Raw genomic sequence first — 11757 nt, forward strand, 5'->3', positions numbered from 1 at the left:
TCTGTTCGGTGATCTTCTGTGAGTAGTTTGAAACTGATGGGGGCTGAAGTGCTTAGGTCAGGAAATCAGCGTGCACACGTATGCACACGCACATGCACACGCACACGCATGCACACGCGTTCCTGGAGCCAGCTGTTCGTGACATTGACCAGCACCTCACACGACAATCTCAGGTCAGGAGTTTGGTCCTAGCCACATCTCATCCGTTCCAATAATCCGCATCTGCCCCAGATATACAAGCACCTCAGTCTTCAGGTTTCCCCACTACACTCGGAGCAGAGTCTGCTGCCTCCGACCGGCAGTTGTCCCCGGCCCATACCACCAGCGGTGAGAACACTGGCGGCCACTACGGACCCCAGCACTCGCCGTGTCCTCCCTCAGTGAGCTCTCCATTCACTTTGACAACACCCCTGGGAGGTGGGCGCTGAACTTTGACTCTGCCCATTTCACAGACGCTAGAGCAAGCCACTGAGAAGCCCAGCAGCTCTCCCCTGAGGCTGCTGGCTAAGATCAGCGTAGAATCCTCTTAGAACCTTCAGCTCTGCCACTAAGGACTAATCCCCTGATCCCACAAGGGATGCGGCTTCAGAGGCTCAGGGGCTATTCCTTCCGCTTTGGTTTCCAACTACCACAGAGCATTCGTTTCCCCATGGTTTGATCGTCCCTGGTCACATCCAGTGAAACTGCGGACAACAGGAGGCCAGTCCCAGGTCTTTAGGAGACTTTCAGGAGTAAGTAAGGCAGTTCTCGAGTTAATGATCTACCGTTTCAGTGGACACAGCCCTTCTAAGCCAATGAATTATTAATTAGCAGTTGAGGAACTACATACCCACCTCGGTTCAGGATCTGGACACCCCCAGGAAAGGTAAAACCTGGAGGAGTTCATTTATTTTATTTTTATTTTTGTATTTTTAATTAAAAAAAAAGATACTATTTATTTATATGACAGAGAGATAGAGAGCACAAGTAGGCAGAGTGGCAGGCAGGAAAGGTAGAAGCAGGCTCCCCTCAGAGCAGAGGGATCCTAATGCAGGACTCGATCCCCCGGCATCCTGGGACCATGACCTGAGCTGAAGGCAAACGCTTAACCACCTGAGCCACCCAGATGCCCTAAACCCCACAGCATTTAAATAACGTGTTGAAAGTTACACAGTTTGGAAGAGACTAGGACAGCATATTCACAAGCCCTGAGTCCAGAGCCCCTGTGTCGGGGGAGGCATGTGATGAGTATTGGCAGCCATTAAAACAAACAAACAGGGCGCCTGGGTGGCTCAGTGGATGTTGTTTTTCTCATTTTAGCATATCTGAAATATAGTGCATCAAAAATCAGTTCCAGGTAAATTACAGATATTAAAGTAAAAGGTGAAATAATAAAGGTTCTAGAAGGTTCTAGAAGATACTATAGGAAGAGTATCTCCATAGTCTCAGGGTAGGAAAAGATTGAATAAGCAGGAAACAAAGCATAACCATAAAAAGTGGGATAACTTAAAATTAAGAATTTCTGTGCAATCAAAAGACATATTAAGAGGGGTGCACTGGGGCACCTGGGTGGCTCAGTTGCCTAAAGAGCCTGACTTCCGCTTTGGTCATGATCCGAACCCAGGGTCCTGAGTTCCAGCCCCAAGTAGGGCTCCCTGCTCAGCATTGAGTCTGCTTCTCCCTCTGCCCCTCCCCCCTGCTTACCGGCTCCCTCCCTCTCTCAAATAAATAAATAAAATCTTTAAAAAAAAAGAACAGGGGAGCCTGGATGGCTCAGTCAGTTAAGCATCTGACTTCAACTCAGGTCATGATCCCAGGGTCCTGGGATAGAGCCCCGAGTCAGGATCCCTGCTCAGCAGAGAGTCTGCTTCTCCCTCTCCCACTCCCCCTGCTTGTGTTCTCTCTCTCCCTAAATTTCTCTATCAAATAAATAAATAAAATCTTAAAAAAAAGAGTAAGTAAGAGAATGAGAAGGTAAGCCACTGAATGGGAGAAAACTTTCACAGTGTACGTGTTCAAAAAGGGGACTTATATCAGAATGCAGTTCAAACTCCTACAAATCGGAAACAGGGAAGAACCCAATGGAAAAAAAAATAAGCACAGGACTTGCAACAGGCACTTCATAAGAGAAAATAATCAAATATTAAATATTAAACACATGAAAAGGAGCTCAGTCTCATCTGTTTCCAGGCAAATGTAATTTAAAACCACCAGAAGGGGCACCTGAGTGGCTTAGTTGGTTAAACCCACTGACTCTGAATTTCAGCTCAGGTCGTGTTCTCAGGATCCTGGGAAGGAGCCCAGCATCTATCTGTCTGGGCTCTGTGCTTATCATGGAGTCCGCTTGGGATTCTCTCACCCCCCCTGCCCCTCACCCTGCTCTCATACTCACTCTCTTTCTCTCTTCAAATAAATAAATAAATCTTTAAAAAATAAAAAACAGGGACGCCTGGATGGCTCAGTGGATTAAGCCTCTGCCTTCAGCTCAGGTCATGTTCTCGGGGTTCTGGGATCGAGCCCTGCATAGGGCTCTCTGCTCAGTGGGGAGCCTGCTCCCCCCGCATCTCTGCCTCCCTCTCTGCCTACTTGTGATCTCTGTCTGTCAAATAAATAAATAAATAAATAAAGTCTTTTAAAAAAACCCCAAAAACCAGTTTAAATAAATAAATAAATAAATAATAAAACTGCCACGCGATACCTCCACTCACTCAGGAGAACGACCAAACCCAGAAGAACACCACTAACCGTCAGCAAAGACTCGGGAGAAACTGAAACTCCCATACATTGCTGGTGGAAAATAAATTAGACAATCACTTGGAAAAACCATCTGACAGTGTCTATGAAAGCCGAATGCTTATGCAGTAACCTATGAACCACTAACTCACTTTTAAGTGTCACCCAACAGAATTTTCTTTGTACGTTCAGCAAAAGACAACTGCTAGAACATTCATACAAGCCTCACTAATAATAGCCCCAAACCAGAAAAAAATAAATGTCCATTAAGAGTCGAATGGATACGGGGCGCCTGGGTGGCTCAGTGGGTTAAGCCGCTGCCTTCAGCTCAGGTCATGATCCCAGCGTCCTGGAACCGAGCCCTGCATTAGGCTCTCTGCTCAGTGGGGAGCCTGCTTCCCCCTCTCTCTTCTGCCTGCCTCTCTGCCTACTTGTAATCTCTCTCTCTCTGTCAAATAAATAAATAAATAAAATCCTTAAAAAAAAAAAAAAAATATATATATATATATATATATATATATATATATGGGACGCCTGGGTGGCTCAGCTGGTTAAGCGGCTGCCTTCTGCTCAGGTCATGATCCCAGCGTCCAGGGATCGAGTCCCGCATCGGGCTCCTTGCTCAGCCGGGAGCCTGCTTCTCCCTCTCTGACAAATAAATAAATAAATAAAATATTAAAAAATAATAATTATATATATATATATATATATATATATATATATATATATACACACATATATACATATATAAAATCCCAGTTGGGGGTGCCTAACTTGCTGGGTAGAGAAAGCTGTATATCCAGGTGATGAGGGAGCAGGAGGCTGGCTGAGAACGGAGCAGGGGCTGGCGCCTTGCACCCCCTCTCCACCCACTCCCCTTGGTAATATGTGTGACATTTCACAGGCACCGCTGATTGCCCTAAAAAGAAGAGCAAATGGTTATCTTGCAGAGATCACAGTCCTGCAGGGCAGGAGTCTCTCTTGGTTTACAAATGTCCTTGAGATTTACAACAAAGAAGTTGCCTTATCAATAGCCCAATTTCCAAAGATACATAACTCAGTTCCTCAAGCCTAACGTCACCCTCCCTTCCATAAAAAACCAAAGGAGATGGAGGTAGAAGGAAAAGTAAATAAAGTTAAATTTCTTTTAAGACCTAAATCTCACTAACAAGGACGTTTGATAGCAGGAATGTAACATTCCACCAGGAGACTCCCAATTGTCTTTATGTTAGTGCCTCATTAGAGGGAAAGTGGCCTTGGTTTGATAGTAACCCAGGCCTTCAATATCCTGACAGTCTTCTTTACCCCAATAGCCCTTCTGAACAACCCTTTGTCCTCACCTACTCAACTCCTGTGTATATAACCAGCCACTCCTCACAACCTGGGGCAGCAGCATCTCCGTCTGCCCACGGGTCCTGTCCCCGTGCTTTAATAAACCACCATTTTGCACCAAAGATGTCTTAAGAATTCTTTCTTTAGTCGTCAGCTCTGAACCTCACCCCACCGAACCTGACTTAGGTTCTGGAACTTCATCAGAGGTATTGGGGTTCTCAGTTCGAGCTCCACGTTGGGTGTAAAGATTACTTCTTTAAAAATTATTTTTTTTTAGAGATTACCTTTTTAAAAAAATCTTTAAAAATAAGATTCCTACCTTAGTTGGGAGAGTTGTTCACATTTTTGCCCATCTCTTCCGATCTGACTTGGTGGAAATAGCTGGTTCTTCTGCCTTCAGTCCGTTGCTGGATGGAGCTTGGGTTGAGGTTAGAGGAAGATCCAGCTTCACACAGATCTGCACTTGGGTAAAGAAAAGGAAAGGTGGGGTTTTTTTGTTTTTGTTTTTGTTTTTTAAGATTCATTAGGGGTGGGGCAGAAGTAGAGAGTGCAGCAGGCTCTCCGCCAAGGAGGGAGCTACAATTTGGAGATAAACTAGTGTGCTCTGTCTAGACACTTGTGTTAGCTATTAGCACACCTTTCTACTTTCTTCCCAATTCCCAATTGGAGCAATTCTCCAGTCCTTAGCAGTGAGGTGGTTTTGGAATGTAGGTGAGGTTCGGTGGGGTGGAGTCCGGAGACCACCACATCTTGAGACTTTAGCAAAACGGTGATTTTATTAAAGCAGTGGACGAGAGCTGCTGCCCCAGGGTTGTCAGGAGGGGCTGATTCTATACTTGGAAGTTTGAGGAAGTCAGGAGAAGGGAGGTTTCAAAAGGGTTTTTGTATGTTAAAGAAGATCCTCAGGATACTGGAGGCGGGGCGGGGGGGGGGGGGGGGGCTATATCAAGCTAAGGTTGTTTTTCCCTATGGCAAGACATTAACATGAAGATGTTGGGAGATCCTGTAAGAATGTCACCCGTGTCCCCTCACCCCAAGAGTGCGGGTGAGGGGAGGTTGTGGGGTATGAGCTTAGCCTTCTGCTCCCTCACCAGCAGACCAAAGGTCCTGCAATTTAATTAACTTAATTCTGATACCATCCACCTGGAGGAGACATCAGATCCCACAGGATAAGGGCTCACTCCCACCAGACTGATGCCAAGTGCAGATCTGGGACACTGGAACTTCGGATCTACAGGCTCTAAATTAGGGATTCCTGTGACCCTCCCCCGTGGTCCCCTAGTTTGCTGGAAGAGCCCACAAAACTGAGGGAAATGTGGATTTACATTGACCAACTTACATTAAGGGATTTTATAAAGGATCTGGATGGACAGTGAGATGAAGACGTACAGAGAGGGAGGTCCAGTGGGTCCTGAGCAAAGGAGCTTCTGTCCCTCCTGATGAATAACAAAGGACACTCCTATCACTCAGGAAATTCCAAGGGTTTTAGGAGCTCTGGGCTTGGGTCTGGAGACAAAAAGAATCATGTCCAGAGGGAACATCTAAGAAGCTACATTTCAGGAGGTAAGGCTTTCATTTGAGTTCAAGCTGAATGTCTGTCTAAACCTGTTTTTTCTTTTTTTAAAAAACTTATTTGACAGAGACAGCGATAGGGGGAATACAAGTGGGGGAGAGGGAATGAGAGAAGCAGGCTTCTGGTTGAGCAGGGAGCCCAACGCGGGGCTCCATCCCAGAACCCTGGGATCATGACCTGAGCCGAAGGCAGGCACTTAACTGAGCTATCCAGGCGCTCCTAAGACCCTGATCTTGATTGAGTTAGAGAAAGTGATGTTATTTGTCCAAATGTACAGTTGCTTCCATGTAAAAAATCAGCTTTCTCGGGGCACCTGGGTGGCTCAGTGGGTTAAGCCTCTGCCTTTGGCTTAGGTCATGATCCCAGGGTCCTGGGATCGAGCCCCACATCGGGCTCTCTGCTCAGCAGGGAGCCTGCTTCCCCCTCTCTCTGCCTCTGCCTGTCACTCTGGCTACTTACGATCTCTCTCTCAAATAAACAAATAAAAAATTTTAAAAATTAGCTTTTTTAAAAAAAAATCAGCTTTCTAGTTCCTTTCATTAAAACATATTCTGGGGGTGCCTGGGTGGCTCAGTCGTTAAGTGTCTGCAAGCGTCTGCTTTCAGCTTGGGTCATGATTCCAGGGTCCTGGGTTCAGGACCCACACACTAGGCTCCCTGCTCCGCAGGAAGCCTGCTTCTCCCTCTCCTATTCCCCCCCACTTGTATTTCCTCCCTCGCTGTTCTCTGTCATATAAAATCTTATTAAAAAACAACAACAACAAAGAAACAAAAAGACACATTCTGATCAGATAATCTTAGGCCAGATAGCCTAGCTTCAAGGCTGCAATGTAAAAACAGAGAACAAATGATCACTTTTCTGCTCACTTATCAGGTTTAGGATCTTTAGGAGATGCATGTTAGCTTTCAAGAGCAACGCTATGCCGCTATGCCGTCTGTGCCAAAAATTTGTTGTATTGTCCTTGAGTATGAAAACAGTCAGCTGGTGGTACGCGGTCTGCACTGGTCCTCCCACAAACAGTCTTGTGACTGTCACGGGGTTGTTTTCATCCTGAAGCAGGAGTTCTAAGGTCACCCTTTTCCGTGAAAATCTGGATCCACTAGTCCTCTTCATCGCTGACATCAAGGGATCCCCTGCCAGCCAAGGGGGCAGCAAGTCTTACATCCAAGTATAACTGCTTCTTACCAAATGCCTTTATCTTTCTTCCTGTCTTCCAGTTTGTCTTTGCATGTGGTTATTATGTCCACCCAGGAGTAGTTTCTTGTTTTCTAATTCTGGACCATGCTCACATGTGTCAGCTTTCCAGGAAAGGGCTCTGAGCTGCAGGGCTGCTCCATCCAGGCCGACCACGTGGCCAGGCTCTTGGGTTATACATTGGGTTATACATTGGGGGGTCCTGGGACTCACCCCTGCATCAGACCTGCACCCCGGTCCTTCCCCAAGGGTGTACCTGGGCATGGTAAACACCGCAAGCACCAGGGCCACCCCAACTTGCATGGGTCAATCTGGACCAAGGCCAAGGTGGCTTTTCTGCTCCAGGTATCCGGGCGTGACACTGCCCAGACTTGGTTTTCTGCATTTCCTGGGGTTTCCTGGTCTCTCAGACTGGCTGAGACCCCATCAAGATTGAGCCATCCAGGCACCCTTTTTACAGCTTTATTAAAGATACCTTCATACTGCTTTCTTTAAAAGCCAAAAAGGGGGGGACGCCTGGGTGGCTCAATTGGTTAAGCGGCTGCCTTCGGGTCAGGTCATGATCCCAGCGTCCCGAGTCCCGAGTCCCACATGGGGCTCCTTGCTTGGCAGGGAGCCTGCTTCTCCCTCTGCCTCTGCCGCCACTCTGCCTGCCTGTGCTCTCGCTTCTCTCTCTATGACAAATAAGTAAATAAAATCTTAAAAAAAAAAAAAAGCCAAAAAGGGATAGGTGGTGGGCAATAAAATCACTGCTCCTGTAGCCAGGCGCCTCTGTGTCACGATTCACGGTAAAGTGCAGCTGTTTTCCCACCTGTGCAAACAACAACACAGGCGGAAAGGCACGTGACTATCAGCATGAAAACAAGTTTGCCCTCCTGGATACCGCCGCTCCTCCCCCTCCAGGTCCGCGGACCACACTTTGAGAACTGTTGCTCTAGGTGGCACCGTCCTCCTCGTCTCCACCTCAGTTTACATTAAGTTATCACCATTCCCCGTCCGGCGCTCCTCCGACCTGCGCCGGGGGCACAGAGGCAGCAGGCGGGGGGCGGCGGCTTCCAGCGGAGGGGCGTGGCCTGCCGCCGGGCAGCCAGCATTGCCCGCGGGGCCCCTCACCCTTCTTTCCTGACCTCACTTCCTCTTCTCCTCCCCCAGCCTCTTTAACCCTTCACGTCCCCCGGGATGGAAGGGAAGCCCCTAGAGTACTCCTGCTGTACCACACCTCATTTACTGGGGCATTTGTTTTAAAAAAAATAAAAAGTCTACATCTTGGTCGCCTAGGTGGCTCAGTGGGTTAAGCCTCTGCCTTCGGTTGGGGTCATGATCTCAGAGTCCTTGGATCGAGCCCCGCATCGGGCTCTCTGCTTGGCAGGGAACCTGCTCCCCCCCCCCCCCCCCCCCCCGCCTCTGCCTGCTTATGATAGCTCTGTCAAATAAATAAATAAAATCTTAAAAAAACAAACAAACCTGCATCTTGATTGTTCTTTTTCTGGTTATAAAACTAAGAGGGGCTTATTATATAATATTCAAACACAGAATTGTATATAGTAGAAATTGAGTCTCCCCTCACCACCACCCTCCGTTTATGTGGCTTCAATTTTTCATATATGTGATTTTTTCACAATTTTCACAATTTCACAATTTTCATATATGTGATTTTTTTATGTGGCTTTCAATTTTTACATATATGTGATTTTCACACATATGTATGTATATATTGATAGGGTAGTTCTCTGCAACTTAATTTTTTTTTTTTTAAGATCTATTTATTTATTTATTTGTCAGAGAGAGAGCGAGCACAAGCAGGCAGAGTGGCAGGCAGAGGCAGAGAGAGAAGCAGGCTCCCTGCTGAGCAGGGAGCCTGATGCAGGATTGATCCCAGAACCCTGGGATTGTGACCAGAGCTTGAAGGCAGCCACTTAATGGACTGAGCCACCCAGGCGTCCCCGCAACATTTAATTTTCACTTAATGTATCACATTACAATTTTTCACATCAGCAAATATAAGTTTACCTCATTCTTAGTATAACTGACAATGGACATAAAGTCGTTCCTAATTTTCCCCTGGTATAAACAGTGTCGCAGTGAATACCTTGCTCCTTTATGTCTCTAAACAATCTGGTGAGTATTTCCATGGTGTCAGTCCTTCAGAGTGGAATTTCTGGATGAACATGAATGTGCATTTTATAAAAGGATGGAGGCTACCCAGTTACCCTCCAGAGAGATACTAGCCCACACTCCCTCCAACCACATCCACGGTAATTTTAAAATGGCCTCTTTACACATCTCTCTGACACCCCCAGTGGCTTGAGGTCCCCACACCCTGCTTCTCCTCCCACTCCCCCTGCTTGTGTTCTCTTTCTCTCTGTCAAATAAATAAATAAATCTTAAAAAATAAATAAAATCTTCCAAGTTTGCTTCTGGACCCTGCCTGTTATTGTCCGCAGATTTCTTTGACAAAGTTAAAATTAAAGTAGTATATGGTGGGATGCCTGGGTGGCTCAGTGGGTTGGAGCCTCTGCCTTCCGTTCAGGTAATGGTCTCAGGGTCCTGGGATGGAGCCCCACATCAGGCTCTCTGCTCAGCGGGGAGCCTGCTTCCTCCTCTCTTCCTGCCTGCCTCTCTGCCTACTTGTGGTCCCTGTCTATCAAATAAGTAAATAAAATCTTAATAAATAAGTAAATAAAGCCTCTGCCTTCAGCTCAGGTCATGATCTCAGGGTCCCGGGATCGAGCCCCACATCAGGCTCTCTGCTCAGCGGGGCGCCTGCTTCCCCCTCTCTCTCTGCCTGCCTCTCTGCCTACTTGTGATCTCTGTCAAATAAATAAATAAAATCTTTAAAAAAAAATAAAGTAGTATATGGTGCTCTTTTATTGGGGGGGGGATTGTTTACCTTGCATGATGACTTAGGTGTATATGAATGCTGTGTGCCCCTCAACACCAGAGCAGGCTTGAGAAGGTGGGCTTGACTGATGTGGGGGGTTGGGGAGTTTGGGGTGGGATGGTGGGGTGGGTGTGGGACTTGCTGGAAGGACGGGCTGTACGAAGGCTCAGAGTCAGGGACTACTTGGAGGAATGGCTAAATTTAGAGTTTTGGGGGAGAGGAAATAGTAGGAGAGAAGGATGGTGAGGAGGTGAAGGTGGGTAAACGTTACAAGCCATCAGACTTGACTGTATGGGGCCTGGAGAGCTACTGTCCAGAGCTAGCTGGGGAGTGACTGCTCAGGGCTGTGCTTCAGGCCTGTGGCAGTGTGACTGGGAAGGGGAAGGGACAGACTTCGGGCAGGGACGTCAGTTTAGAACTGACCATATATAGGGGCACCTGCGTGGCTCAGTCGTTACACGTCTGCCTTCAGCTCAGGTCATGATCCTGGCTGGAGTCCTGGGATGGAGCCTCACGACAGGCTCCCTGCTCAGCGGGGAGCCTGCTTCTCCCTCTCCCACTCGCCCTGCTTGTGTTCCCTCTCTTGCTATCTCTCTCTGTGTCAAATAAATAAAATATTTAAAAAAGAAAGAAAGAAAGAAATGACCATAAATAGCTTGGCTATCAACACACACACACATACCCACCCACGCCCCCCCCACCCCACATACCCTGCCTTCTCTGCTTTTCTGATTCTAATAATGGCATGACTATCCCTCCAGCCCCAGGGATGGAAGTCTGAGTCACTCTGACTCCTCCCCCAGCCCAAGTCCTGCCCACAGCGATTCCTGCCCATTCCGTCTCTGTAACACCTCCGGTCTTGAGGGTCCTGCCAGGACCTTGGGTGAGGCCTGGCCCTCCTTCAGGGACTCGGACCTCCGCGGCCCAGGACCGATCCCCGGGTCCCCAACGTCCTGTCACTGCTGTTACCAGATGTTACCCCTGCCAAAAAACACTGTGCACCTAGTGCTCTAGAGGGTCCACCGGGGGAAGTTCAAGTCCCTCCCTCTCCCAGACAGCCTGTCCAAGCTCCTCCCAGGTGGTAAATATCCTTAAGAGCCAGCCTGATGTGCAGTCCTGCCCTAAACCAACCAGGGTCTCCCCCACCAGAAGTAATTTTGTGTTTGGTGCTTTGCTCCCCACTTAAGCTCCTCTTGGGACACTTTCTTCCTGTGCCCGGTTTGTGGGGATGGCACAGCTGTGTGTCTGGCTCCCCAGGGGTAGAGACCGAGTCTGGTGCCTCCATGCGAAACTTGCAGAAAACCTCGATTCAGTAACTAATTGCCATTTGTTTGATTAGAAACATGGAAGTGTGGAAGTTTCCGATTCTGCTGACCCCACACTGGAGGATCTGGGCATTTTTCCTTTACACACCATCTTTCTATAAAGTGGCTTTCAGGTCCAGTAGCTGGCACTGCCAGGAATTCCAAACAAGTACAGTAAATAGGGACTCTGTTTGCTCCTTCTTTCTTCTTAAAAGAGTAACAGACTGTGAGCCGGATATATAGGTATGAGCTAGGGTTCTGGTGCTTCCCAGCTCTGTGACTTTGAGTGTGTGTCCTAACCTCTTTGAGCAAATGCGAGCTGTGTCACCAAACAGGCACCTTATGGGGAGGGCTGGCATGGAGTGGGAACCCAGGGACGCAGGGTGCAAGAGAAGGTTTAATCAGAAGACCTCGTCTCACTGTCCTGGGCTACTGCTGGATTTGCAAAGGATACACGGGCCCCCACCCTCTCTGCAGGTGACGGTTTGACTCTGGAACACCCCGAGGCTTCAGGTCTGCCTCTCACTAGGGCTTCTGACACCCTAGTCTGCCACACAAAGGAATCGATGGGTGCCTTGGGGTGGGCAGCAATTTCTTCATGGCCATTTCAGAAGTGGTAGTATGGGCAGCTGACATCCATAACCGAATCTCACTGTTCAGGCTACAAGGATCTTCAGGGGGTCCACGCTCCCTGTTGACAGGTATGGACACAGAAGCCCAGGTCCCTGATAATACCAGGATGGCAAAAAGGCAAATACCAG

The sequence above is a fragment of the Mustela erminea genome, chromosome 5, assembly GCF_009829155.1.
Source record: "Mustela erminea isolate mMusErm1 chromosome 5, mMusErm1.Pri, whole genome shotgun sequence".
NCBI classification, from domain to species: Eukaryota; Metazoa; Chordata; class Mammalia; order Carnivora; family Mustelidae; genus Mustela; species Mustela erminea.